Consider the following 24,886-nt stretch of genomic DNA (forward strand, 5'->3'; position numbering starts at 1 on the left):
CCCTCCCGGCAGCGCAGCGGCGTGCCACTGTCTACTGCAGGTACAGCAGTGTTTCCCCTACAATGATATTAGGGTGGCGGCCCGCCACCCCAGCGGCCCCGCCCGCCCCCCCTGGAAGCTCAAGTTAATTATTTATTTATTTATTTATTTTTTAAATATATAACGCCAGATAACAAAATACCATAAAACATGTGTATAGCTTGCTCTTTTGTGAAACCAACTAAATGGCCTTATGTTTTTCATAAGAGTTCCGGAGTTCCGCCCCGCACACACACACACACACACACACACACGCCTGTGCCTGTAGTGGTAACCATAGTGATCGTATACAACTGTCTACCTGCTGAGCTTGTGATTTTTCTGCCAGGGAAGAAGGAAAAATATATATATATTTTTTAAGAGCCAAACTATGTTAATTTAAACATCCTATGCCTGTTGACTTTCCCAGATGTTGCAAATATTAGTTTAATGTTGAGCAGCTAGTCTGACAACAATACATTTGGACAGATCTGAAGTAGGCTTAATGTAAAATAAACAGCATTGTAGGCTAGGTTGACCTGTCCCCGGCTGGAGCTGTCCCCGATTTTTAATGTGACCAACAACAGACATGGAACACATTTAAAAAAAGGTTGAAAGAAAAATTGAACAAACGTTTAGTTGAGTAGCCTACACGCCACGGGCTCAAGCAAGCCAGCCAGCAGCCAGGGCGGCAAGCTCGAGTTCAGAGCTCAGAGATGTTCTAGTATGCCCGTCTTAGTAGTATTTTGATTGGCTTTGATATTGAATATGCAGCGCGAGAGATCACGTCCATTCATTCATTCAGCTTGTATAGCACTCACAAGTACTATACAAGACAAGACACTACTACAAGACAAGGCAGTTGAAGAACGGTGTTTATTGTAAGTATCATTGTTTATCATCTATTTCATATATTATTAAATATGTATTATATATAATAATATGTACGTACAATTGGCAACAATGTGTGTATCAAAAAATGTTTCTGTCGGTCAGGTCTCAGGTGTCAGCCACAGATGTAGCCTACTTGCTAACTAACTAACATTAGCAGAGACATTAGCTAACTAACCAGTACTATTTCAGTGTTTTACTAGTCGGGGTTACTACTAAGAGGTCGTTCGCAAATTGTCATTAAATTAAACCACTGAAAAGCCGAGGGGTCCTGACTATATAATTATACTATCGTTCCCTACTTCTGCTAACTTCCCCAACCCCGCCCCTTACGTGTACGTTAGGGTGCATCAAAAAACAGAGTTTAAGCATATTGATCTGTCTGGGTGCTTAAAGTGTTACCATCCATGCAAAAACAATAAATGCAAAATATTTTTGCGATACGTGGTGATCTAGAGGTGGAACGGCACATCAGCTTTTAAGGTAAAAGGGGGTAAGCGGCACTCATTCAGAGCCATGATACATTTTTGATGTTGTTCTCTGGTGCCATCACTTTGGGCTTTGGTTTCAATGTTTGGTTTCAAGAAGAATAAACAAGCCATCTGACAAAGTGTGAGGACACACACACATAATTTCCACGAGAACTTTTTGAGAAATTTTGGCCTATAGTCCATTCTGCAATGAGTTAACTAGCTAGCTATTGATAACTAGTATAACTTAGCTTTGCTACCTCATCATTAGCTAACGTTAGTTTTGGACATCATTCGTTTTGGAGATCATTTTGGTGTGTCCTATAGTCTATTCTGCAATGAGTTTAGTAGCTAACTATCGATAGCTAGTGTCACTACCCGATGGTAGTAGCTACCCGATGGTAGTCGCACATGATCAGGCACAAACGATTTACGGCATAAGGCTCAATGTCAACATATGGGGTTGTCTTAACGCATAATGTAGGCATATTTAGGCTGACATGCAAGCTGCTGCAGGGGTGGTGCTGCACCGATCAGGTTGTCAACATGGCATTTGACACCACCGCTTCAAACACTGGACATCTCACAGCAGCCTGCATTGCTATCCAGCTCTCACTGGGTTGACCACTGCTCTGGTCCGGGTGGCGGCACCACATCTGCGAGGTGCTCCTCAGCCACATTTTCATTGACCTCAAGGTGGAGACCTCACGCTCGCCAGAGGTAACATTGTTTACCCGGCTCCGGGACAACTGGGACCTGGTGCCACAGGACAGCAGCCCATTGTCCCGCTACATTCCTGATGTGGCCGAACCACTGTTCCTGGGCAAGTTACGTGCTGAACTAATTGCGTGCACTGCAGGAGTTCTCAACTACAAGCGAGGCGACTACCGCGAGTTCGTGCAGCTGTGTCTGGTATATCGGGGTGCAGACAGTGCTGCACACACTCCAGTTAGCTTTCAACGGCCGGGAGCACTGCACAAGGCGCGGTGGATGGCCAAGCTGCTTTACACTCTTAAGCTGGCCTTGATGGAGCAGCACTATGCGTTGCTTCCTCAGGGAACCATCACAACACGGCAGCAGGTGCCGAAGATTCGGACGTTTGCCAACTTCATTACACACATCTATGCAACGTTGTGGCTGACCTGTGACACGGCCTATAGATGCGGCATGGAATGAGCTTGCACTCTTCCACCACCTGTACGCGTACAAGTCTGTTGACGAGTGCATTGCAGCATCAGCAATTAAGGCAAGGAGAAGGCACCTATGGTACCTGACAGGCGAGATGCTGCCCCTGGCACTCTTCAGCACTAAGGTGCCAGTTTGTGAGCGGCGCACACTTGCAGATGCCATCTTGGGGCACAAGCCGACTGACCTCCCCATGCGAGCCCCACAGCTCCGCTTTGGCACTGGCTTCGGCAAGCCCAAGTTCCCAACCCTCTCACCAACCACCAGCTTGGCTGACCTCGCCAACCCAGACTGCTGGTTCGGTATGCACCAGCTGCAAATCAATCCAGTGTTTCTTTCACTGGATGTAGAGGATTGGGCTGCCAGTGAAGCATTCCAGATGAGTGCCATCAATGTTGTGAATGACTGTGCCGAGCGTGGGGTCAAACTCACATCAGACTTTGTGGCAGAAGCCAGGAGCGAGGAGCACCTGCAGAATGTGCTGCAGGCAGTTGAGCAGGACCGCTCTAAACAGCCAAATCTGCGCCACTGCAAGCGCAAACTAGACCAGGACTAGGACTCCATTTGAATGTTCTTTTTGTTCTTAAATAAATAAGTGATGTTATAAATAAATGTTTTTCTATTGAAAATAAATGTTCTCAAAAATAAATGTTCTCAAAAACTATCTTACGTTTTAGTTTTTATTGCCTAGGAAAACAGCCAAAACGGCCCATTTTCACATTTCTTCACAATTTTCACATGCTGTGTTCCACCTCTAAATCTCAATGAATTTTCCTCAAACATCGCAAAAGTCATTTTTATGTGTGTCCGAACAAAATGCAACCCCAGACAGCTTGATATGTTGAGATTTCATTTTTGCATTGCAATTTGATGCACCCTAGTGTACGTGTTGCCTCATATTCTGTGTCTAAAGAATTACAGTTGTAGCCTACAGCGTAATTAAGTGTACAAGAAAAAAAAACTATCTGCACCCCTGCACACAGGTGATCACATTCTACAAGGGGACAGAGACCATCCATTAGAGAAAATGTCACATCAACCACCTGAAAATCAAATAAAAATATCCGCGTTTTTTAAACGCTCCCAGGGAGGTGAATATGGCAACACTCACTCTCTTGCGAGTAGCAGCCGGAGTATCTCTCCTGCTCCAGGCCCAAGTGTTTTACGCCCTGCCCCAGACCAGCATCACCACCGGATGACAGGGTTTGACCAAGCTTGGCTGCCAGAGGGGAAATACTCCCCTTGGCTGTACAAGACTGATCTTGGTAAGTAAGTAAGCAAGTAAGTAAGTAAGTAAGTAAGTAAGTAAGGGCCTGTCCTGGATTGCCTGAATCGGGGAATAAATGTTGTCGGATCTGCCTTCACTCCACATGAACCAGCGGATCCGTGTTCGCAAATGTTTTAACTGTCATATCATGTATGTTTCCACTCAGACGTTAATCGTCTCGCTCTCATCGGGAATGAATGGAGTCGATATGCAAATGCGACGCACGCGGTAACCAATCAATTCAGTGTGTGTGACAATTGGAAGCCGACATTGTGGAGAAGGGCGGGAGTAATCAAAAATAATAATACAAGACTGGGGAGTCTTTTACCGGGAAATATGTTATGTGAAATGTAAATGTGAATACAGTTGTTTAAACGATTTGTATATGTCTACATCGACTCGGTTTGTTGTTTATATACTACACGAACACTGTCAGGGCAAACTGAATATTGTAGGTCTTAACTGAATCTCTCGAACATTATGGTTAGCTTACTGCTAACACTTTAACATAACATCCATTGAGAACACATAGTATCTAGCTATATGCTAATAAGTTACAATAGAACTCGGAACAAGTGCCAAGTAGCCCCTGATATTGTGGGGATCGTGATTTAACTGGCTGATATAACGTGTCTTCTGTCACTTTTATGCGCATGCTCAATACCGTCTTTACAGCGATTTCAACCTAAACAAATTCAGGCAATTCAGTTTCCATATTGAAGTCAGTAAATACATGCATGAATGTAAATAAATAAATAGATAGATAGGTAAATAAGATAAATAAATAGATAAGAAAGCTAGATAGATAGATGGATTAGATACATAAAATACAGTTCATAGAGAATGAATAGGGAATTAATTCAGTTTTCTTTTTGGTTTTAGGAATGTTCTGTCGAGTCTGTAGATAGCACAAACAGGCAGTTGTGAGAGGAAATCAGACCAGACCATTTATAGAATCTCCCTGCCAGAACTACAGAAAGGACAAACTGGACAAACACATGGCGTCTGAGCATCACAGACATGCCCGTCAGCGCCAGTCAAGTTTGACAGCAGGTACAAATGGTTTATTCTATTATGATTTGATCAATAACATGTTTGCCGTTTCAATGCTGATGATGCATGTCATTTCAGGCAACACTGTCCTTGCTTCATTCGAGCCAACAGTTGTCCTGGAGCATGAGGCTGTGGTGGGGGCATTCAAGTGCTTGTACTGGCTCATAAAGCATGAGATAGCCCACCACACCAACTATTCAGCCTTGATGCAACTAGGTACTCTTTTGGGCTGCACCTATTTTGACAAGCTCAATGTAAGCCTCTTTTTTAAATGTTTACCACACGTCTGATTTGTGTTATGGAATGGCTATATTGACAAAGAATTGGATTTTTTTTTGCATACCATTAAAGCGTCATTGAAAGTTAACCTGTCCAACATTTTTTTAGATTGGCAAAAGCACCAACTATAGATCTCACAGAATAGTTGACGAAATGCTGGAAATTCTCGCGGCTGTCATCGAGAAGCCAATATTGAGGGCTATCTCTCAGTCACAAGCCATAGGCTTGGAGATTGATGAGACCACAGATGTCTCTGTGTGCAAACAGCTTGACATTCATGTGAGGTATGTCTACCCAAAGTGTAACATTTCATTGACCAATTCATTTTCAATATACACTTAATTGAAATGTATAAAGTGTATCATATGGACATTATTAGATACTTGGACAACGAGGGGAAGGTATTCTGACAATTCCTTGATCTGATTTGCCTGAGTGACGGGAAAGCAGATTCTATAGTGGCAGCAATACGGGATATCATTCACACAAAGGGCATCCCCACTCATTTAATCTTTGGCCTGGGAACTGATGGTGCTGCTGTAATGACAGGTGTCGTACCTTTTTTTTTTTTTTTTACATAATTAAACAGTTTTAAATATTGAGTTTCTCTGTAAATTAATAAACAAATGTATTCAATAGGCAGACATAATGGAGTTGCAAAACAGCTTTCAGTGGAATGGCCATGGCTCCTTAGTGTCCACTGTGCTGCACATAGACTAGCTCTAGCATGTAAGGATGCATCCGAAGAGGTGCCTTACATGGCTACATTCAGAGACCATCTAGAGCAACTGCACCTGTACTTCAGGAACAGTGCAAACCGCTCTGCTTCTCTGAAAGCCGCTGCAGAGGTTCTCGGTGTGTGTGAGCTGAAAGTGAAGGTAAATTAGCTATGCCTCAAATAAATATGTGAATACTTTTACTTGCATTTATATATATTTTTTGAAACAAGTTGTTTTCTTTGTCATTGACTAGCAAGTAAAGGACCCACGATGGCTCTCCCAACATGAGGCAGTGAAAAACCTCCTCAGAAACATTACAGCTGTACTGGGTGCCTTGGCAGAGGAAGTACAGACACGGAAATGTCCTACTGCGAAGGGGCTTTATTCTTTCCTTGCCACCTATCGCTTCATTGCCGCCCTTCACCTGCAGGCCGATGTGCTCCCTCACCTGGCACACCTCTCTAAACTATTTCAGAAGGAGGATGTCATGTTTCTGGCCATTAAAGAGCAGGTAACTTAAATAACTCAGCTCAACTGCTATGTTTAATCTTCAAGTTTATTTTGCAAAAGGTAACATAGGTTACCTCAATAAATCTTTCCACATGAGTCAATATGCTTGCTTTGTTTTCCTAGGTCCCTTTCACCCTGGCCTTAATAAAGGGCATAAAAGATTCAGGTGGTCATCTTTCTGGCTCAAACCTGAGTAAGTTGACCCAAAATTTGAACGACCCTTCAGGACTGGGGGCATTCTGCATCTCTGTTGAACAGGAGAGAGGGAGAAGAGGGGATGATGAAGGAGACAGAGAACAGTTTTGGCAACGGTTTAAATCTCGGGTATGATTATGTGGCTTTTGGCTGACTTTATAAATGTAACTTTAGTTGTTGCAACGTTTTATTTATACTAATAGTTTACTGACATTTTCCATGTGTTTGATTAGGTGATGGATCCATATTTGGATGCCCTCATTGCCCATCTCGAGAGACGTTTCTGCGAGGTGGGAGTAGTGGCTGCATTTGGGATACTTGGTCCTCAAGCAGCTACACTCCCTGACGACACTGCAAAAACACATCTGAGGATACTGGCAGCTAAATTTTGTTCCTGTGTTGATTTTGGCACAGTCCTTGAGGAATGGGTCTCATTCAAGGAGCAAGTGGTCGCTGGTCCACTCAAGGTAACTTAAAAAATTATGACATTTTCACATGACATTTTCATGAACACTTTACTGGGTTACTGATATCATTTTGAACCTTTTCAGAACAAGACACAGCTGGCCATTCTGACAGAACTGTCCTCAAAGTATGAGGAGTTTGGGGTCCTGTACCCTACTATCAGCCTGCTGGCTTCTGTTGCCCTGACAGTCCCGGTCAGCAGTGTAAACTGTGAGAGGGACTTCTCCACCATGAACAGGGTAATAAATACTTTTCACCATTAGATTTGCTGCTTTAAGCTATCACTATTAGAAGATTTCAGCTATCACTTTTAAAGCCTAACAGTAAATGTATTTGCAGGTCAAGACAAACATCCGCAATAGGCTGCAAGGAGACCATCTTGCACACTGTATGCGGCTCTCGATTAATGGGCCAGACATTTCTGACTTTCCTTATCAAGAGGCTTTAGAAATGTTCTTCCAGAAGCCAAGAAAAATCCACTGCAGTGACAAGAACTGCACACTTTGTGGATTCTTGGCATAATCCTCTGGTTATGTTGAATGTACAGTAAAAAAAAAAAAAATGTTAAATATGCACCTTTGACCCTGAATAAGTTGTAATGTACTACATAGGTAACTAACCACTCTGGACCTTATTTATTTATTTATTTTATTATGTGGTGTTGTGTTTGTTTGCTTGTCCCAGTGTTATTGTGTCTACTGTCTTTGTGTTTGAAAATCTCAATCAATATACATTCAACCAAAAAAAAATAAAAAATACATTTTTAAAGAAGCATTTTTTTTTCAAGCTGTTATTTTTTAAGTGAAACTGCTTATCCTAACCCCTAACCCTGAAGTATAATTGTTGCATACTGTTACTGTAAGATGTTATATTGACTGCTGTCATTAAAAGAAACACATGAACATCATAATTAATTGAAGTGTTTGTGTCCGTGTTCGCCGCCGACACCCCCCCCCCCCCCCCAAGCTGTAAACCTAGGGGAAACACTGTACAGTCAGGAGAAACTGTGCACCTGCACCCCGCTATCAAGCGCAGCAGCACTTCGGTGCATGGACATCAAAAGGCACAAGGAGAAAAAGGTAATTATATGTAGTCGGAGTTTGAAATGTTCTGTCATATCACAGTTTGCTAGCTGGCTAGTTCACTCCTATGACAATAGCCAAGCCTACTGTATGAATAAATGAACGAACAATATTAAACTCGAAGTAGTGAATGTGAAACCAGGAATGTGGTGTACAAGTGTATGAAATGTACGCTGAAAATTGGCTTGCAATTTCTCCAAGCAAATACCAAAATATTTGCTGGCTAGTTCGCCCCATCACACTAGCCTAGCCTACTGTATGAAGGAATGGACGAACGAAAGAAAGGACGATATTAAACTCGAATGGGTAAATGTGGGAATAAGGTTAAACTGAAACCAGGAATGTGGTGTACAAGTGTATGAAATGTACGATGAAAATTGGCCAGCAATTTCTCCAAGCAAATACCAAAATCTTTTCTGGCTAGTTCACCCCTGGTGTACAAGTGTATGAAATGTACGGTGAATTTCGCTCAGCAAATACCAAAATATTCGTGGGATAACGAGAGGTAATATATATATAATGTTAAAGGCAGCTGGAGGGTTCGTTCACATCCAGAGGGGGGTCGATAAGGAGTTACGGTTAGTATTTTGCTCTTGTCAAACTGGACGTAATTAAGATATCTATTGTTTGTATGTTGTTCTACGACTGGGGTGTCTGCATTGTATTTATCTATGGTAGCATGACATAACGTGCAGTGTCTGTTTTCATGTAGTCTTAACCCTTTAAGCGCCAAAGTCGCAAAATTGCGACGAGCTGCGTTAATGGATTTAACTGCCTGTAGAGCCAAGCAGAGTGTCAAATTTGCTTTATACTCCCCTCCACTAGTTGGCAGACATCCCAAACTTATACATGGGCTCGGAATACGTCACACTGTTATGTAAAATTTTCGCGAAAAACCCATCCACGTTGTAGGAGAAAAAAACGGAGATAGTGTGCTGAATTGATTGATTGCTGAAGCGGTATTACTAGATTTACAGAGACAAAATAAATAAAAATGGCAGGTAAAAAGTTGACATGTAGTGATGTTATGAGTATCCTGTTCGCTGATTCTGAGGGGGAAAATCTTTCTTTTGAAGATGACAATCGGTCAACTAGCGAACTCGCTAGGCATGGTGCGTCTTTGCATGGCAATGGCGGTGCTGGGCAAAGCGAGGTCAAAAAACTTGCACACGATCCTTTGCCCAAAATAGTAAGTGGAAAGGCTACCCAAAGTGGTAGTATTTGGAGGGGTGCTGGGGGACATGTAGTAGTGAGAGTAGGGGGTGGGGGGTAACGCTGGGACCAGCGTGAATGTCAATGCTTTCTACCGTGCTAGGCACGGTGGTGCTTCACTGCGTGGCAATGGGGCGGCCGTGCAACGTACCGATGTTCAAACAAATCATTCCAACTCTTTGCCCAACACAAGGGGTAAACGGGGGCGCAGTGTCCGTAGAAGGGCTGGTGGGTGTGGGATACGCGGCAGGGGTCATCTAAATAGGGCGGAAAGTCGCGACAATGAGGCTTTGCTACATGGGAGTGGGGGTGGCCGGAGTGTCCGGAGAGGTGGGGGTGGCCGGAGTGTCCGGAGAGGTGGGGGTGTTCGAGGCAACGGGGAGGCTAAACAGGGCTGTACATGATGACGGTAATGGTGACTGGGAGTGTGTTCCGAATCGACCCCTTTGCACTAACCCCTGTAATACAGGGTCCTGTAGTACAGGGTCCTGACATCTACAGTGCACTCCCTGTCGCTGAAAAGTGCACTAAGCACCTGTCGGAAGTGACGGACGCAAATAGCAAAAAAACGCAGATCTTCTCGCGGTACCGGCGAATCTGAGGTGGGAATGTCATACTCATATCTGCTCACGACTCCCGCAAAAAAGCAGAATTGCCAAAATGAATGCACTGATTGCCCTCGTTTTGTCAATGGTCTTCCCTTACCTCCACTACAAGCTAAAACTGGTGCATCTCCAGAATCGTGGCAGGAGCCTGTGCCTCCTGTCCCAACTCGAGATGGTATGTACATTTTCATTGTGATTTTATCTTACCTTCACAGCATAGCTTCATGTAGTAGTTGCAAAATGTTCCTAGCTGCTAAAATTCTCAATTACCTTTGTCAGGAGTAGCCTTCTTCTTTGCAATCCGCATACACACCATATGGAAATAAAACATCTGCTGGAATTCACGCAGTAATAGGCCCACATATACTGTATACCTACTTTATACACATCTCATTGAGCAACCCTCTGTCCCTCCTCCTATGGTCTCGTTCCGGCGCAACCTCCGCAACCTCTCCCCCACTCACTTTTCCTCCCTGGTTTCCTCTACTCTTCCACCTTTATCCACCTTCTCCTCACTAGGTGTCAATGACGCCACAGAATCTCTCTGCTCCACTCTAAGCTCATGCTTGGACAGTTTGTGTCCACTTTCTACCAGACCTGCGCGAGCTACCCAGTCTCATTCATGGCTGAGTGATACCCTCCGAACGCAGCGCTCCAATCTCAGAGCGGCTGAGAGAAAGTGGCACAAATCTGCAGCACAGGACGATCTTGCAAGCTACCAGACACTGCTGGCCTCCTTCTCAACCAGCATCACTGCTGCTAAGAAAACTTTTTTCAATGACAAAATCAACAGTGCAACTGATGCTCGGAAACTATTTTCCACCTTCAAAACTCTGCTCTACCCTCCTCCTCCTCCCCCAGCTACTAACCTCACAGCCGATAACTTTGCTTCCTTCTTCACAGAGAAAGTGGCAGCCATTGGGAAACAATTCGACCAACTGTCTTCCCCCCCTAAGGGCGCTACCATCAATAACTCATCTTTTCCCTCCTTCACCCCCCTCACTGAGAGTGAGGTCTCCAAAATCCTAGCAGGTAGCCGTCCAACTACATGCCGCTGGACCCTATCCCATCCAACATCCTTCAAGCCATTTCCCCTGCCGTCCTACCGGCAATAACACAGGTGATTAATGCCTCTTTTAATTCTGCAACATTTCCTTCTTCATTCAAGGTGGCTTGGGTGACGCCGCTGCTCAAAAAGCCGTCTCTCGATCCCACTCAGGTGGAAAACTACCGACCGGTCTCACTTCTCACTCTCCTATCTAAAACACTTGAGAGGGCAGCCTCCAAACAGGTCACAGAGTTCCTGTCAACAAACAATCTCCTCGATCCAAACCAGTCTGGATTCAAAAGCGGTCACTCCTCCACAGCCCTGCTATCTGTGACAGAGGCTTTAAAAACAGCTAGAGCAGCAGCTCAATCCTCAGTTAGAGCAGCAGCTCAATCCTCAGTTATTGTCCTGCTTGACCTATCAGCTGCGTTTGATACAGTCAACCACCGCATTCTTCTGTCCATACTATCAAGTATGGGCATCTCAGGCAAGGCGCACTCCTGGTTTGAATCGTACCTCTCTGGGCGCTCATTCAAGGTGTCATGGCAAGGTCATCTATCTGTACCCCACCACCTCACCACTGGGGTGCCCCAGGGGTCTGTAATGGGACCACTTCTCTTTGCCATCTACACCACCTCGCTGGGCCCCATCATCCGCTCGCATGGTTTTTCCTACCACTGTTATGCCGATGATACTCAACTGGTTCTGTCCTTCCCTCCTGAGGACAACACTGTTTCGGCACGGATCTCAGACTGTCTTGCTGATATATCCACATGGATGAAAAACCACCACCTTCAGCTGAACCTGGCCAAAACAGAACTGATGGTCTTCCCAGCCAAACAGTTCATCCACCACAACATCAACATCAAGACTGACTCTTTATCTCTGGCTCCATCCAAAACAGCAAGAAACCTCGGGGTCATTATTGACGACCAACTAACCTTCACAGCCCACATTGCCTCTGTCGCGAGGTCATGCCGCTTTGCGCTTTACAACATCCGCAAAATCAGGCCGTACCTAACCCAGTATGCCACCCAGCTCCTGGTGCAAACCTTGGTGGGTTCCCGCCTCGACTACTGCAACGCCCTCCTAACGGGCCTGCCGGCATGCGTGGTAAAACCACTACAGATGATCCAGAACGCAGCGGCGCGCCTGGTGTTCAACCAACCAAAGAGGGCACATGTCACCCCGCTACTCACTGAGCTCCACTGGCTGCCAGTAGCTGCTCGCATCAAATTCAAGTCACTTATACTTGCCTACAAAGTGCTTACTGGGTCTGCTCCCACCTACCTAAATGTTCTTGTAAGGGCAAATGTCACACCCAGGACGCTGCGCTCATCCAGTGAGCCTCGTCTGGCACTGCCCCCAGTGCAAGCAAGGCAATCCAGACTATTCTCAGTTGTAGTTCCACGTTGGTGGAACGACCTGCCTAGCACGACCAGAGCAGGAGCGTCCCTCCCTACCTTTAAGAAACTCTTGAAGACCCAACTCTTCAAAGAGCACCTCTCTTCCTAAACTGGCACCTTGGCTCAACCTGCACTCAGTGGTGGAAGAAGTACTACAGTTTCTTACTTAAGTAAAAGTACAAGTAAACAGGCAAATGAAAGTAAAAGTAAAAGTAAAAGTACTACATCAACAATCCTACTTAAGTAAAAAGTAAAAAGTACTCACTTTTAAATTTACTTTTAAAGTAAAAGTAAAAGTACTCACGCAATGGTTTGTCTCAATGTCTAGGCTGTCCCATTTTGATAAAGAAATAGCGACTGGTAATAAATGCCTCTACAGATGTCACTACTAGTAATAATTATAAGCAACAACATTTGTTAATTAGAAAGGTTGGTGTACTTATTGGGCCTATTGTCTGTAATACTGTTCACACTCTATCTTACAATTCTGCAGATGACAAGTTATCTACCAGGGATTATTTGCAAAGTTAATACCATTAAGCCAAACCAATAAAAATATCTTTTAATCTTTTATTTAATTGTAAACGTGTAAAAAATGGAAATATGAAACATGAAAAACAAATGGAGTTGTTAAACTGGTCAATGCAGAGTTTTATGCTCTATTGATTGCAAAAAAAAAAAAAAAAAAAACATATTGAGTAACCCAAGACTAGGCATTGCATGCCAGGCAATAACCAGTCAATACAAAAGGCAAATCTTCACGTTAGCTTGACATTGCTAAACTACCAGCTTTATCTTACCACTACGTTAAATAAATAATCAAGGTACAATCGTGTTATTTTGATGCTATTGCTGTATGTCAACATGTATTTTTGCTAGATAACAGTATAAAATCATGTCAGTAACCGCATACGATATGCAAAAGTCATTAACTTAGCATAGCAAGAACTCCGCATAATTTGACCTGTTTCTCCAAATTTGAAGGCGATTTTTTTTAGGTAGACAAGAAACGCACTGAAACCTCCACGGGTTATTCTTGGGGCCTCTGAACTTGAACATGTCCTCAGATGAGGCTGACTCTGAATCCATGCTGAAAAGTTGTTTGTTAGTCAGGCTGTTTGTCGAATGTTTAAGCAAAACAGGCAAGGCTACCGTAGTGCTGCTGCTGCTGCCAAATACACACTCTGCTGTCATTGGAGCTGATAGAGCCACCTGATTGGCTGAAACGTCCTAAAGCAACGCAATCCATATTTTTGTGTAGGCAACATTTTGGCAAAACTGTGTTCATAAAATGTAACGAATAACGACACATATTGTAGAAATGTAGCGGAGTAAAAGTATAGATAATAGCTGCAAAATGTAACGAAGTAAAAATAAAAAGTATGCACTATTATTTTTACTTAAGTAAAGTACAGATACGTAAAAATGTAACGAAGTACAGTAACGAAGTAAAAATACTTCGTTACATTCCACCACTGCCTGCACTTAAGCAGCAACATGCCCGCACTTCTTTTTTTTATTCTTTCTATGTCGTTTTATAAGCAATATTTATTGTTACACCAGGTTTTTTAATGCTCTTAGCTTGATTGTTCTCCCTTGTACGTCGCTTTGGACAAAAGCGTCTGCTAAATGTAAATGTAAATGTAGTAAAGTTTACCCTGATACAGGAATCAATGAGCTATCGAACACACAGATATATTAATTACTGTTACAAACATGCATCAAATCTAATATAAATCAGATAAGGCAATAGATGACTACAAAACCTTAATGACATCACATTTTTATTGATAAAATGACTACATTAATATTTGAATCTTCTCTTCCCCCCCAGTGGAAGATGCTGCCTGTTACTTCAACAGGAAGCTCTTCCACTCTATCCAGCTGCAGGCGATCTGTGATGACCGCTGCAGGTTCATCGATGTGTTTGTGGGCTACCCTGGTTCAGTGCATGATGCCAGGGTACTGAGAAACAGCCCCTTTTTCTACCAGCGGTTTCTACCAGAACCGGCACCAGCACCAGAACCGGCACCAGCAAGAGACGTCTCTGGGGCGGAAGAAAGGCAGAGGATAGCCATTCAGTGCTACGCTCCAGGTCACGATTACCTGTGACCTGTGACCATTCAAACCAAAGGCTCTTTTAAGAGCCACCCATCTTGATCATTAAAAAGCATTTTCCAAAATAAATGGGGGGGGGGGGGGGGAAGGGTTATAGTATAAACACACACATATTTACATATTTAGTAAACACTAAGTAGACATGTACATAAATTGGAAGTGACCAGTCATTTTCTTTTTTACTTTTATTAAAATTATTTGGCGGACTTTTCTAATAGCGAGATGAGGCGCTCCTCTCGGGCAGCTGCCTCCTTCCTCTCCTCTCCTCTCTCTCTCTCTCTCCGCTCCTCTCTGGCGGCTGCCTCCTTCCTCTCCTCTCCTCTCTCCGCTCCTCTCTGGCAGCCGCCTCCTTCCTCTCCTCTCCTCTCTCCCTCTCTCTCCGGCCGTCGCCGCCACTTGATCCTCCTCCTTCTCTGCCCGCCTCCTTGCCTCTCTGAGCTCTTCCCTCTCCAGGGTCTCCCTGTACCGCCTCTCCTCTCTAGAGGCGGCCTCCCTGGCCCCAGCGGCCCTGGCCTCCTCCGCTCTCTTGTCCCTCACCTCAAGCTCCTGCAACACGTCGGCAATCCTCCTGTCATTTGCCTTGATGTGCTCAGCAATCTCCACAGTGTCTACCCTCCGTCTTTTCGGGGTTGACACTGTGGAGGAAGCTCCACTTCTGGCCTCAGGGAGAGTTGCGACCACAGGGGGGGGGGGGGGGGGGGGGGGGGGACCCTGTCACTTCCCGGCTGGATGAGGCAAATAGGACTGGTGGGTTGATTGATGGTCTGCCCCCCATTGCCTCATCCATAAGGGCATACCACTTCCAAGAAGCAGCAGTGACCCCACCCCCCTCTGTGCTCACACCTGAGCGGGTTTTTTTTAAGCTCCTGCAGATGAAAAGACAGCCAAAGTGGAGTTGCACATCATTGCGCCTTCAACTGGTCTGGTAATTGAAGGCTGACCATTGATTACCTTACATTACTTAACATACACAATATATATATATATATGTATATATACACATAACATAACATAGTATATTGCATGCATGTACACATACATGTACACTGCATGTAAACACTCACTAGCCATGCCATCTCTACATTGTGCAAGTGAGTTGTTCCACAGGGCTACACTAAGCTTACTCTGTATTTGCTGGAGAGGTTCTCCCACCTCTTCTTCAAGAGTTTGGGGTTTAGGCCCCCAAGCCCACGATCCTTGATGAAGACCCTAGTGAAAATAAATGCTGCCTTAACATCTCGCCTCAAATCCCTGACACAATAATAACCACACTGATCATTGCAAGGTAAGCAACTAAGGAAACCATTTACAGTAAACCCCTATTAGCTACCATATGAGTATTTTTTATTTTACTTACTCAAATCCCTTCTCTGCAGAGTTCCTCTTTCCCGTGAAAACAAAACACACAAAGACGATTGAAAGCTACAATTATTTTCTAGATAGACAAGCTTAAATAAGTATCGTAACAGTATTAATTATTGGAAGGCATGTGTTAACGGGCAGACGTAGCTAGGTATGCAAACTGTCGGTATCGTTAACTCCACAAAAGTACACATTTTAAACCGTTATTTAAACTGAGCATATCCATTGTTAATCCACTATTACATGTTGGCATTTGATTGATTAACAGAACAGCCCTTGTTTAACACTGCTCGATGACTGACATAGCTATCAGTCGTCGTACTGGTCCATTTAGCGATTGCTAGCGACCGCCTGGAGCCTGCCCCCGCACCTCAAACGAAGTCCCCCGATAAAGGTGCGCCTTCGTGTGGGGAGAGAGGCTGGTGGAATAGCCACATAGCCTAGCATAGCTTAGCATAACTGCCATGCTTACCCAATGGTTTCTAATGGTACCTAACTAGGTATGCTAACAGTCGGTAATAATCGTCAACTCCACCAAAACATTCTCATATCACTTGCATTAATCTGAGAATGGCATGTTAGTATTACATTTAATATCAGTACAGCGTTTAATTACCGCTAATACTTACATTTACGGTTTTCTGCCACCGCCTCTGTTGTAGCCACCTCATGTACCTCGTCCACCATTGTTTTCGATATAAAATGAAAAGCTAGCTTTGGCTCCTCCTGTTCCGATGATGGCCGTTTGGGGCGAGTAGTGACCATCAGATCACACTACATATTTCGACCGTTTTCAGGGGATGATACGGGCATTTTCAGTGCTCTGCATTCTGCTGATTTTGTCAGTGTGGCCCCCTAACCCCTGAAAGTCGGGGCTCGAAGGGCTCAAGGGGTCGATTCGGAACACACTCTGGGTGTTCTTGAGAGATGAGGAAGTGTTTCAGGAATGGATAAAACCCTTTGATGAGCCAACTGGCTATCGTGGTGAAAAAGAGATTCAAAATGATTCACATCCTTTCGACTTTCTGTCCCTTTTTCTCACTGATAATTTCTGGAGTCACATTACAATGGAGACTAATAGGTATGCTCATCAGTATCTGATCTCTCAACAGCTAAAACCAAGCTCACGGTTTCATGGTTGGTACAATGTCACTGTCCCGGAAATGAAAGCCTTCCTGTCACTGCATTTGTGCATGGGGCTTGTTGATAAGTCTGAGATAGAGGATTAATGGGCAGAATTTTGGCCATGCTATACTCCTGGATTTGGAAAAATTATGTCTAGGAACAGATTTGAAATTATCCTGTCTTTCCTCCATTTCTCAAACAACGAGGAGTATGTTGAGAGGGGCCAGCCAGGCTATGACAGACTGTTCAAAGTGCGTCCAATAATTGACCTCATTGTTCCACTTTTCTCAGCTGTCTATGGTCCACACAAAGAGCTGTCATTGGATGAGATGACCATAGCTTTCAAGGGAAAGTCCACATTCAAGCTCAACAAACCGGACAAATATGGTTACAAGGCTTTTGTTTTGAGCGATGCCAAATCAGGGTACGTTCTGGAGTGGTCAATGTACATTGGACAGAGTAGCAATGCTGATGTCACTGCCTTAGGTGCCACCCATGTTTTAGTCCGTGAGCTCATGGCCAAATACACTGGGAAAGGGCATGAGGTGTATATGGACAGCTACTATACATCACCAGCTGTAGCCAATGAGTTAGCAAATGCTGATACTGGTTTGTGTGGGACAGTCAGTAGCAGCAGGCGAGCCATGCCAAAGGCCCTGACAAAAACAGAGCTGCCCTTGCACAAAGGAGATGACCCGGTGTACATGAAGCATGGCAAAATGTTGGCGTGTGCATGGCATGACACAAAACGTCTCACCATGTTGTCAACTCTTCATGCAAACTCCTGTGTCCGAAAAAGAATCAGATCCAAACATAGCCTACTGCCTGTGGGTTTAGGGAAATAAACAGACCTGTATGCGTGGATAGGTACAATCCATTCATGTGGGGAGTAGACACTGCTGACCAGAGGATGAAAACCTACCTCTTTCCACATCGAGCCAAGAAATGGTACAACCGCATTTTCAATGCCATTCTCAGCATAAGCATGGTAAATGCCCACATTATTTACAGCAACTCTACTGCTGGTCCACACAAGCCACTGAAGGTATTTGTGCAGGACATTATCACTGCTTTACTGGAGGGCTTCTCCAAGAAAGAAAACAAAACAAGGGGAAGGCCTTCAGCAGAGGGGGGAGAAATGCCATTGAGGCTTACAGAACGGCACTTTCTTCGTGATACTGATGATCGCCCAGACTGTGTGGTTTGCTCTGATCGTACCCGCCCTAAAGGCCGCCATCAGACCAAATACAGGTGCAGTCAGTGTGAGGTTGGTCTGTGTGCAGTCCCATGTAATGAGAGGTTCCACACTCTGAAAAACTACAAGCAGTGCCATCTGGATAGATAAGCGCACATACAGGCCTCTGTAGTCAAATTACCTGCTATATGTTCACATGTCTCTACTACAATATGGCACAGCAGTAGTTACAATTACAAATTCAATTCTTAGTTTTCTTTATACTATTTTCCTGTCCATTTGTTATGTGTTTAGCATCTCAAAGGGACAGGGAAAAATCTGTTTAAACAATTTCAACATCCATTCAAAATATCCATCTTGAAAGTTGGCCGCTGCTATCTGGTATGCAAATAAGTTTAGTAAATTATTCACCACATACACTTAGGATGATTCTCAATATTGTGCTTACTGTCTGTGTGCTGTGCCTTGCAATGATAGGTTCCACACCCTAAACAACTACAAATTGTAATCTGGATAGATGGGCAGAGATAAGGCCTCTGCTGCTAAAAAACGCCTACTGTTTATATGACTTTTGTGGTATAATAGTGGTCATAATTTGCAACTGTTGGCTTTCAATTCACTGTTTGCTTGTCCATTTGATATGTGGATAACATAACAGATGAATGGAGGGGTGGATATGATGTAAAAAGTTCAACAATATAATTTATTTCCTGAGAATTACCAAATTCCAATATGGCCGCCACCATATGACGTCATAATATGCCAATTTGATAGGAAAATGTACTACCTACATAAACTTCAGGTCATTCCCGATATGTTTCCCATTTACACTTTGTCTCTATCTCTAACCATTTAGAAGCCATAGCCTTTTGAAATTTAGATGTCAAAATCAAGTATTTAAAAAAAAAAAAAAAACGGCGCCTAAAGGGTTAAGAGTTGCATTCTTATTTCAGAGCTAGGTCACAGCAGCATGACCATTTCAACAAGGACGTAATATTACTTCCCAATCCATCATGGGGAATAGTGTGCAAACAAGGTCCAAAATTACGGCTACACAAACATTGGCACATCCTCAGTGCCTTTGAATTCCAGAAAGCCTGGGACCAGCAGACTGTTGTGCAACACATCAGAGATGGTTTAGGTGAGCACATTCCAGAGGATGTCAGGTAATTTTTCTTTCTTACTTTGTAATTCAAATTAAAATCATCTTTATTTATAGAAAGATTTAAAGAACACAGGTTTACAAAGTGCAATCATGATTATTACAAACATAATACAATTGCATTTGTTATCAAATGTACATGACTCGGTCACATACCTCGTAGGAGCAAGAAACCAAGAAGACACACACACACACACACTCACTAACACCATCGTACAACAAACTACATAGCCTAAAAGCATGTTTCGTTGTTGTAATATCCCCATCTTCTTTGTAGCCTCCAGTTTCTAATGGCTTGTGGCAATAAGCTGGTGTCCCCTAAACTCCAGGAGGGCCAGGAGCTGAATGGAATGCTAATCCATAAGATTTTTAGAACCAAAGGCCTGTATGTTAGACCATCAAGGACCCTTTTGGTAATTTTGCGTTCTTTCTTTTATTTGTTTTTAATACATTTCACTAAATAGGACTGTATATTTCGAAAATGAAACGTAAACTGTTTATTACTTGTAGTAGTATACCATATATATTCAATTAAAGCAAAGGTTTGAGAGCAATCAAACCAGAGAGAAGAGCAAACAAAGGTTTCTTGTTTTAATCGGTCAAACAATAACTTTTTTACAATATGGTTATTTAATTTCAAAGTTGTAATTTTTGCTTTTGATGTATAATTTTGGTCTTTCTTTTTCTGTTTAAGACTGACTCAGATGAAGAAAGTGAATGTTTCCACATGACTACTGGATCAACATTAAGCAGTTGTGCAACTTCTCAGGACAAGGATGATCCACAAATCCACACTGGCAGACCTACCAGGGGTGCTACTAGTGTTCGAGCAAGGATATAAGGATGACCCCTGTACTAGCAGTCAGGTTGGAGATGGCAACCTTGGCACTAGCAGTGGTGATGAACATGGCTTTGGCATCATCCACGCCACCAGGAGTGTTGATAGAAGGCGTACAGCAATGCAAGGAAGTGCAACCCTGGCACTGGTGGTCATGATGGAGGCTGCCTTGCAAGAAGTGATGACTCTTCAGATGATGAGGAGTTAAACCAGGCTATAATTGCCAGTATAGAGAGTCAAATGTGAGTAGCACAAACACAGAATGTGTCAACTATTGAGGATGATGCGATCAGATAGTTGATATGAACTATTTCAATTTAAGATTAGTTTGACATATCTAATAATTTGTTTTTGATGTTTTCTTTATAGTGCAGAAAAGGTCTCAGTTCAAGAGATACTGCTGGAACTCTCAGGAATTCTTGAGACTGCTGATGGAGACCCTGGCCAGGTCACCCACGTTTAAGGGAAATGAACACAGCAAGAACTTGGCTCTTGACAGTGCTGGTAATTTATTTCCTCTCACCAACTGCATTTTCTCTTCTGGTTGATGGTTCAGCAAAACCAGTGCTAGAAGACATAGCTGACATGGAACTTTTTGAAAAATTCAAAAAGGTCAGTTGGTAGTCCAAATGTTATCTTGCATTAGAATTAGGTTACATTACAATATTCTCTTGCCGTTTTCCATTTTGAGAGGGAGTACCAATGCAGCCCAGTCTGCTCATTGCTCAATGCTCACTTCCTATAGGTTGTCAGCAAAGTGTATTTTCCTTATTGTTTATCACATTGTAGCTATGTGGAAGAAAACAAGTTAGGGCACCCTTGTTAATTATGCAGACGTCCAGTGTCTGGGGTCTAAGTAGCCTCCATAACAAACCATCCTGATGCCTCTTGTGATCCGGATACCCAGTTCCAGCTGTCATCAGAAACAGGAAATGCCTCCGAAAAAGTCAGCGAAAGAGCTCGTTACTGATGAAGAATACGTGACTGTCAATGTCCTAACAGAAATGTTAGAACAACAGAAAGTGTTCTTTAAAGACATGATAGATCTCCAGGAAAATAATTTTAAAACGTTTCTACAAATATTCATGGAGACAACAAACAAGCGAGTCGACGACCTCGTAAAGGACTTCACGGAATATAAACAGAGCCTGGACTACACACAAACTCAGGTGGATATGCAGAAAAAGACCAGCGACGAGATTGCAATAATGTGCAGAGATACGCGCAGAGACATTAACACAGTATGCGAATCTGCACTATCACTGGATGGTAAAACTGACTATCTCGAGGGGCAATCCAAAAGGAACAACATCATCATTGACGGCATTCCGGAGTCGCAACGTGAAAGCTGGGAGGAAACCGAGAAGAAGGTCCGCCGGACTCTAGCTGAAAAGTTGGAAATGGACGAGGGACGGATCGAGGTGGAGCGAGCCCACCGGACGGGGGATCCGACAACAGCAGGAGACCGACACAGACCGATCGTCGTCAAGTTTTTAAGATGGAAGGACAAGGTGGCCGTTATGGCAAGAGCAAACAAGCTAAGAGGCACGAACATCTACCTTAACGAGGACTACTCTGAAGCTGTAAGGCTGAAACGAAAGGAACTCATCCCAATCATGAAGGCTGAAAGATCAAAGGGAAACATTGCCTACATCCGCTATAATAGACTCATTGTTCACCCTCCCTCCCAAAGGACTGTCGGAGGGGAAAGATCAGCCAAGAATACGGGTTCGTAACTTCGGGCAGGCACGCACACACACTGTGGGTACTGAATATTTATCTTCCTTTACCATGTTTATGCCAACTCTTCCCAAGAAAGGGCTTAAAATAGCTCATGTAAAGTTCAGGACATAGATAACCTGTTAACGACTGACAAAATTCATATTCTAGCCATCTCTGAAACTCATCTAGATAAAACATTTGATGATTCTACAGTGGAGATACAAGGATACAGCATTTATAGAAAGGACAGGGACATATATGGAGGGGGAGTTGCAATGTACATTCAAAGCCACATCCCTGTTAAGCTCAGAAATGATCTAATGTCATTTGATGTTGAAATGCTATGGCTACAGGTTCATTTACCCCACCTAAAACCTATATTACTGGGATGCTGTTATAGGCCACCAAGCTCCAGCAGTCAGTATCTTGATAATCTGTGTGAAATATTTGATAGAGCGTGCGATGAAAATAGAGAAATCTATGTCCTGGGAGACCTAAACATAAATTTTCTTGCATCAAGCTGTCCTCTGAAAAAGAAAATTCTTAGTATGACCAGTGCCTGCAATCTGGTTCAGGTTATTAACCAACCAACCAGGGTGTTCACTAACAAGACAGGAACTGTATCATCTACATGCATTGATCACATTTACACCAATGCTGCTGAACTCTGCTCAAAAGCCATATCTGTCACCATTGGTTTCAGTGATCATAATTTAGTGGGCATATCTAGGAAGGCTAAAGTTCCAAAGGCTGGGCCAAAAATTGTATACAAAAGATCGCACAGGGGTTTCTGTCTTGACTCGTATGTGGATGATGTCAGAAAGATTTGTTGGTCTGATGTCAGTAAACAGAGAGACCCAGATACTGCGCTTAGTGTTTTCACTGAACTGTTAGTTCCAGTTATGGATAAACACGCACCTGTCAGAAGGCTAACTGTTAGAGCTGTTAGGGCTCCCTGGGTCGATGATGAATTAAAAGAATGCATGGCTCAGAGAGGTGATGCAAAAGGAGTGGCAAAAAGGTCAGGCTGCACATCTGACTGGCAAGTATATTGTAAACTGAGAAACTATGTCACTAAATTGAACAAAAAGAAGAAGAAATTATTTTATGAATCCAGGATTAATGACATAAAACATGATGGAAAGAAACTCTGGAGCACCCTAAATGACATCATGGGCAGAAAGAGCAACCCGACTCCATCTTTCATTGAGGTGGAAGGGACTTTTTTAACTAAACCTGTAGATATTGCCAATTATTTTAACGATTATTTTACTAACAAAGTGTGTAAACTCAGGCAGGAAATGCCAACACCACACTGTGAGCCACTGTATTCATGTATACAAGACAAAATAATGAATGACAAGAAGTGCTCTTTCAAATTTTGTAAAGTGACTATAGAAGAGGTTGAAAAACTGCTATTGTCTATCAATAATGAGAAACCACCTGGTATTGATAACCTGGATGGGAAGCTACTGAGGGTGGTAGCGAACCATATTGCCACTCCAATATGCAACATCTTTAATCTGAGTCTTGACAGTAATATGTGCCCTCAAATCTGGAAAGAGGCTAAAGTAATCCCACTACCGAAAAACACTCGTGCTGCCTTTACTGGCTCAAACAGTCGACCAATCAGCTTATTACCTGTTATGAGCAAACTGTTGGAAAAAATTGTGTTTGATCAGATACAATGCTACTTCTCAATGAACAACTTGACAAGCATTTACCAGCATGCTTACAGGGAGGGACACTCAACCTCCACAGCGCTCACGCAAATGACAGATGATTGGCTAAAATATATTGATCAACAGAATATTGTAGGAGCAGTGCTACTGGATTTTAGTGCCGCCTTTGATGTTATTGATCATAACTTGCTATTAAAAAAACTCAAGTGCTATGGCTTTACTCCATCTGCCGTAGCATGGATTGAAAGTTACCTAACCAATAGGAAACAAAAGGTTTTCTTTAATGGAAGCCTGTCAAACCCAAGACATGTACAATGTGGAATTCCTCAGGGATCCTCATTAGGACCATTGCTTTTCTCAATTTTTACAAATGATCTCCCACTTGTTTGTAAAAAAGCCTGTATGTCTATGTATGCAGATGATTCAACATTATATATGTCTGCACCAACAGTTAAAGAAATCACCTCAGCCCTCAACAAAGAATTGCAGATGGTATTCAAATGGGTCTCTGATAACAAACTGGTCCTTAACATTTCCAAAACTAAGAGCATTGTATTTGGGACAAAGCACTCACTTAGCTCTAAACCTCAGCTGAACCTGGTACTGAACAATGTTGCTGTTGAGCAAGTACAGGAAACAAAGCTTCTGGGGGTAACTTTAGACTCTAAACTATCATGGTCAAAACATATAGATTTACTGGTGCAAAAGATGGGTAGAAATATATCTGTGGTTAGAAGATGCTCTTCTTTTTTAACACCTCATCTGATCAAACAGGTTCTGCAGACCCTGGTATTGTCTCAACTTGATTATTGCTCGGTAGTCTGGTCAGGTACCACAAAAACAAATCTAGGGAAGCTTCAACGGGTACAAAACAGAGCAGCTAGGCTTGCCCTTAAGTGCACACCAAGAGCAAACGTGAAAAACATGCATGACCTACTCTTCTGGCTGAAAGCTGATGAGAGGCTAAAAGCATCACTTATTTCTTTCATTAAAAATATTAACACATTAAAAACCCCTGACTGTTTATTTAGGCAGCTCACACTCAGCTCTAATGTACACACATACCCCACCAGACATGCCACCAGTGGTAACTACACAATTCCAACAATAAAAACAAACTCAAAACAACGTACAGTATTAATCAGGGCTATGGTAGAATGGAACTCCCTTCCAGATCACATAAAAAAAAAACAGAACAAAGCTGGATTCAAAAAGCAGATGAAGCAACACCTCATGGCTGTTAGTATGTATTACTAATTTTTATTTATCTACTCACT

This window comes from Sprattus sprattus (genome assembly GCF_963457725.1).
Source record: "Sprattus sprattus genome assembly, chromosome: 4".
NCBI lineage: Eukaryota > Metazoa > Chordata > Actinopteri > Clupeiformes > Clupeidae > Sprattus > Sprattus sprattus.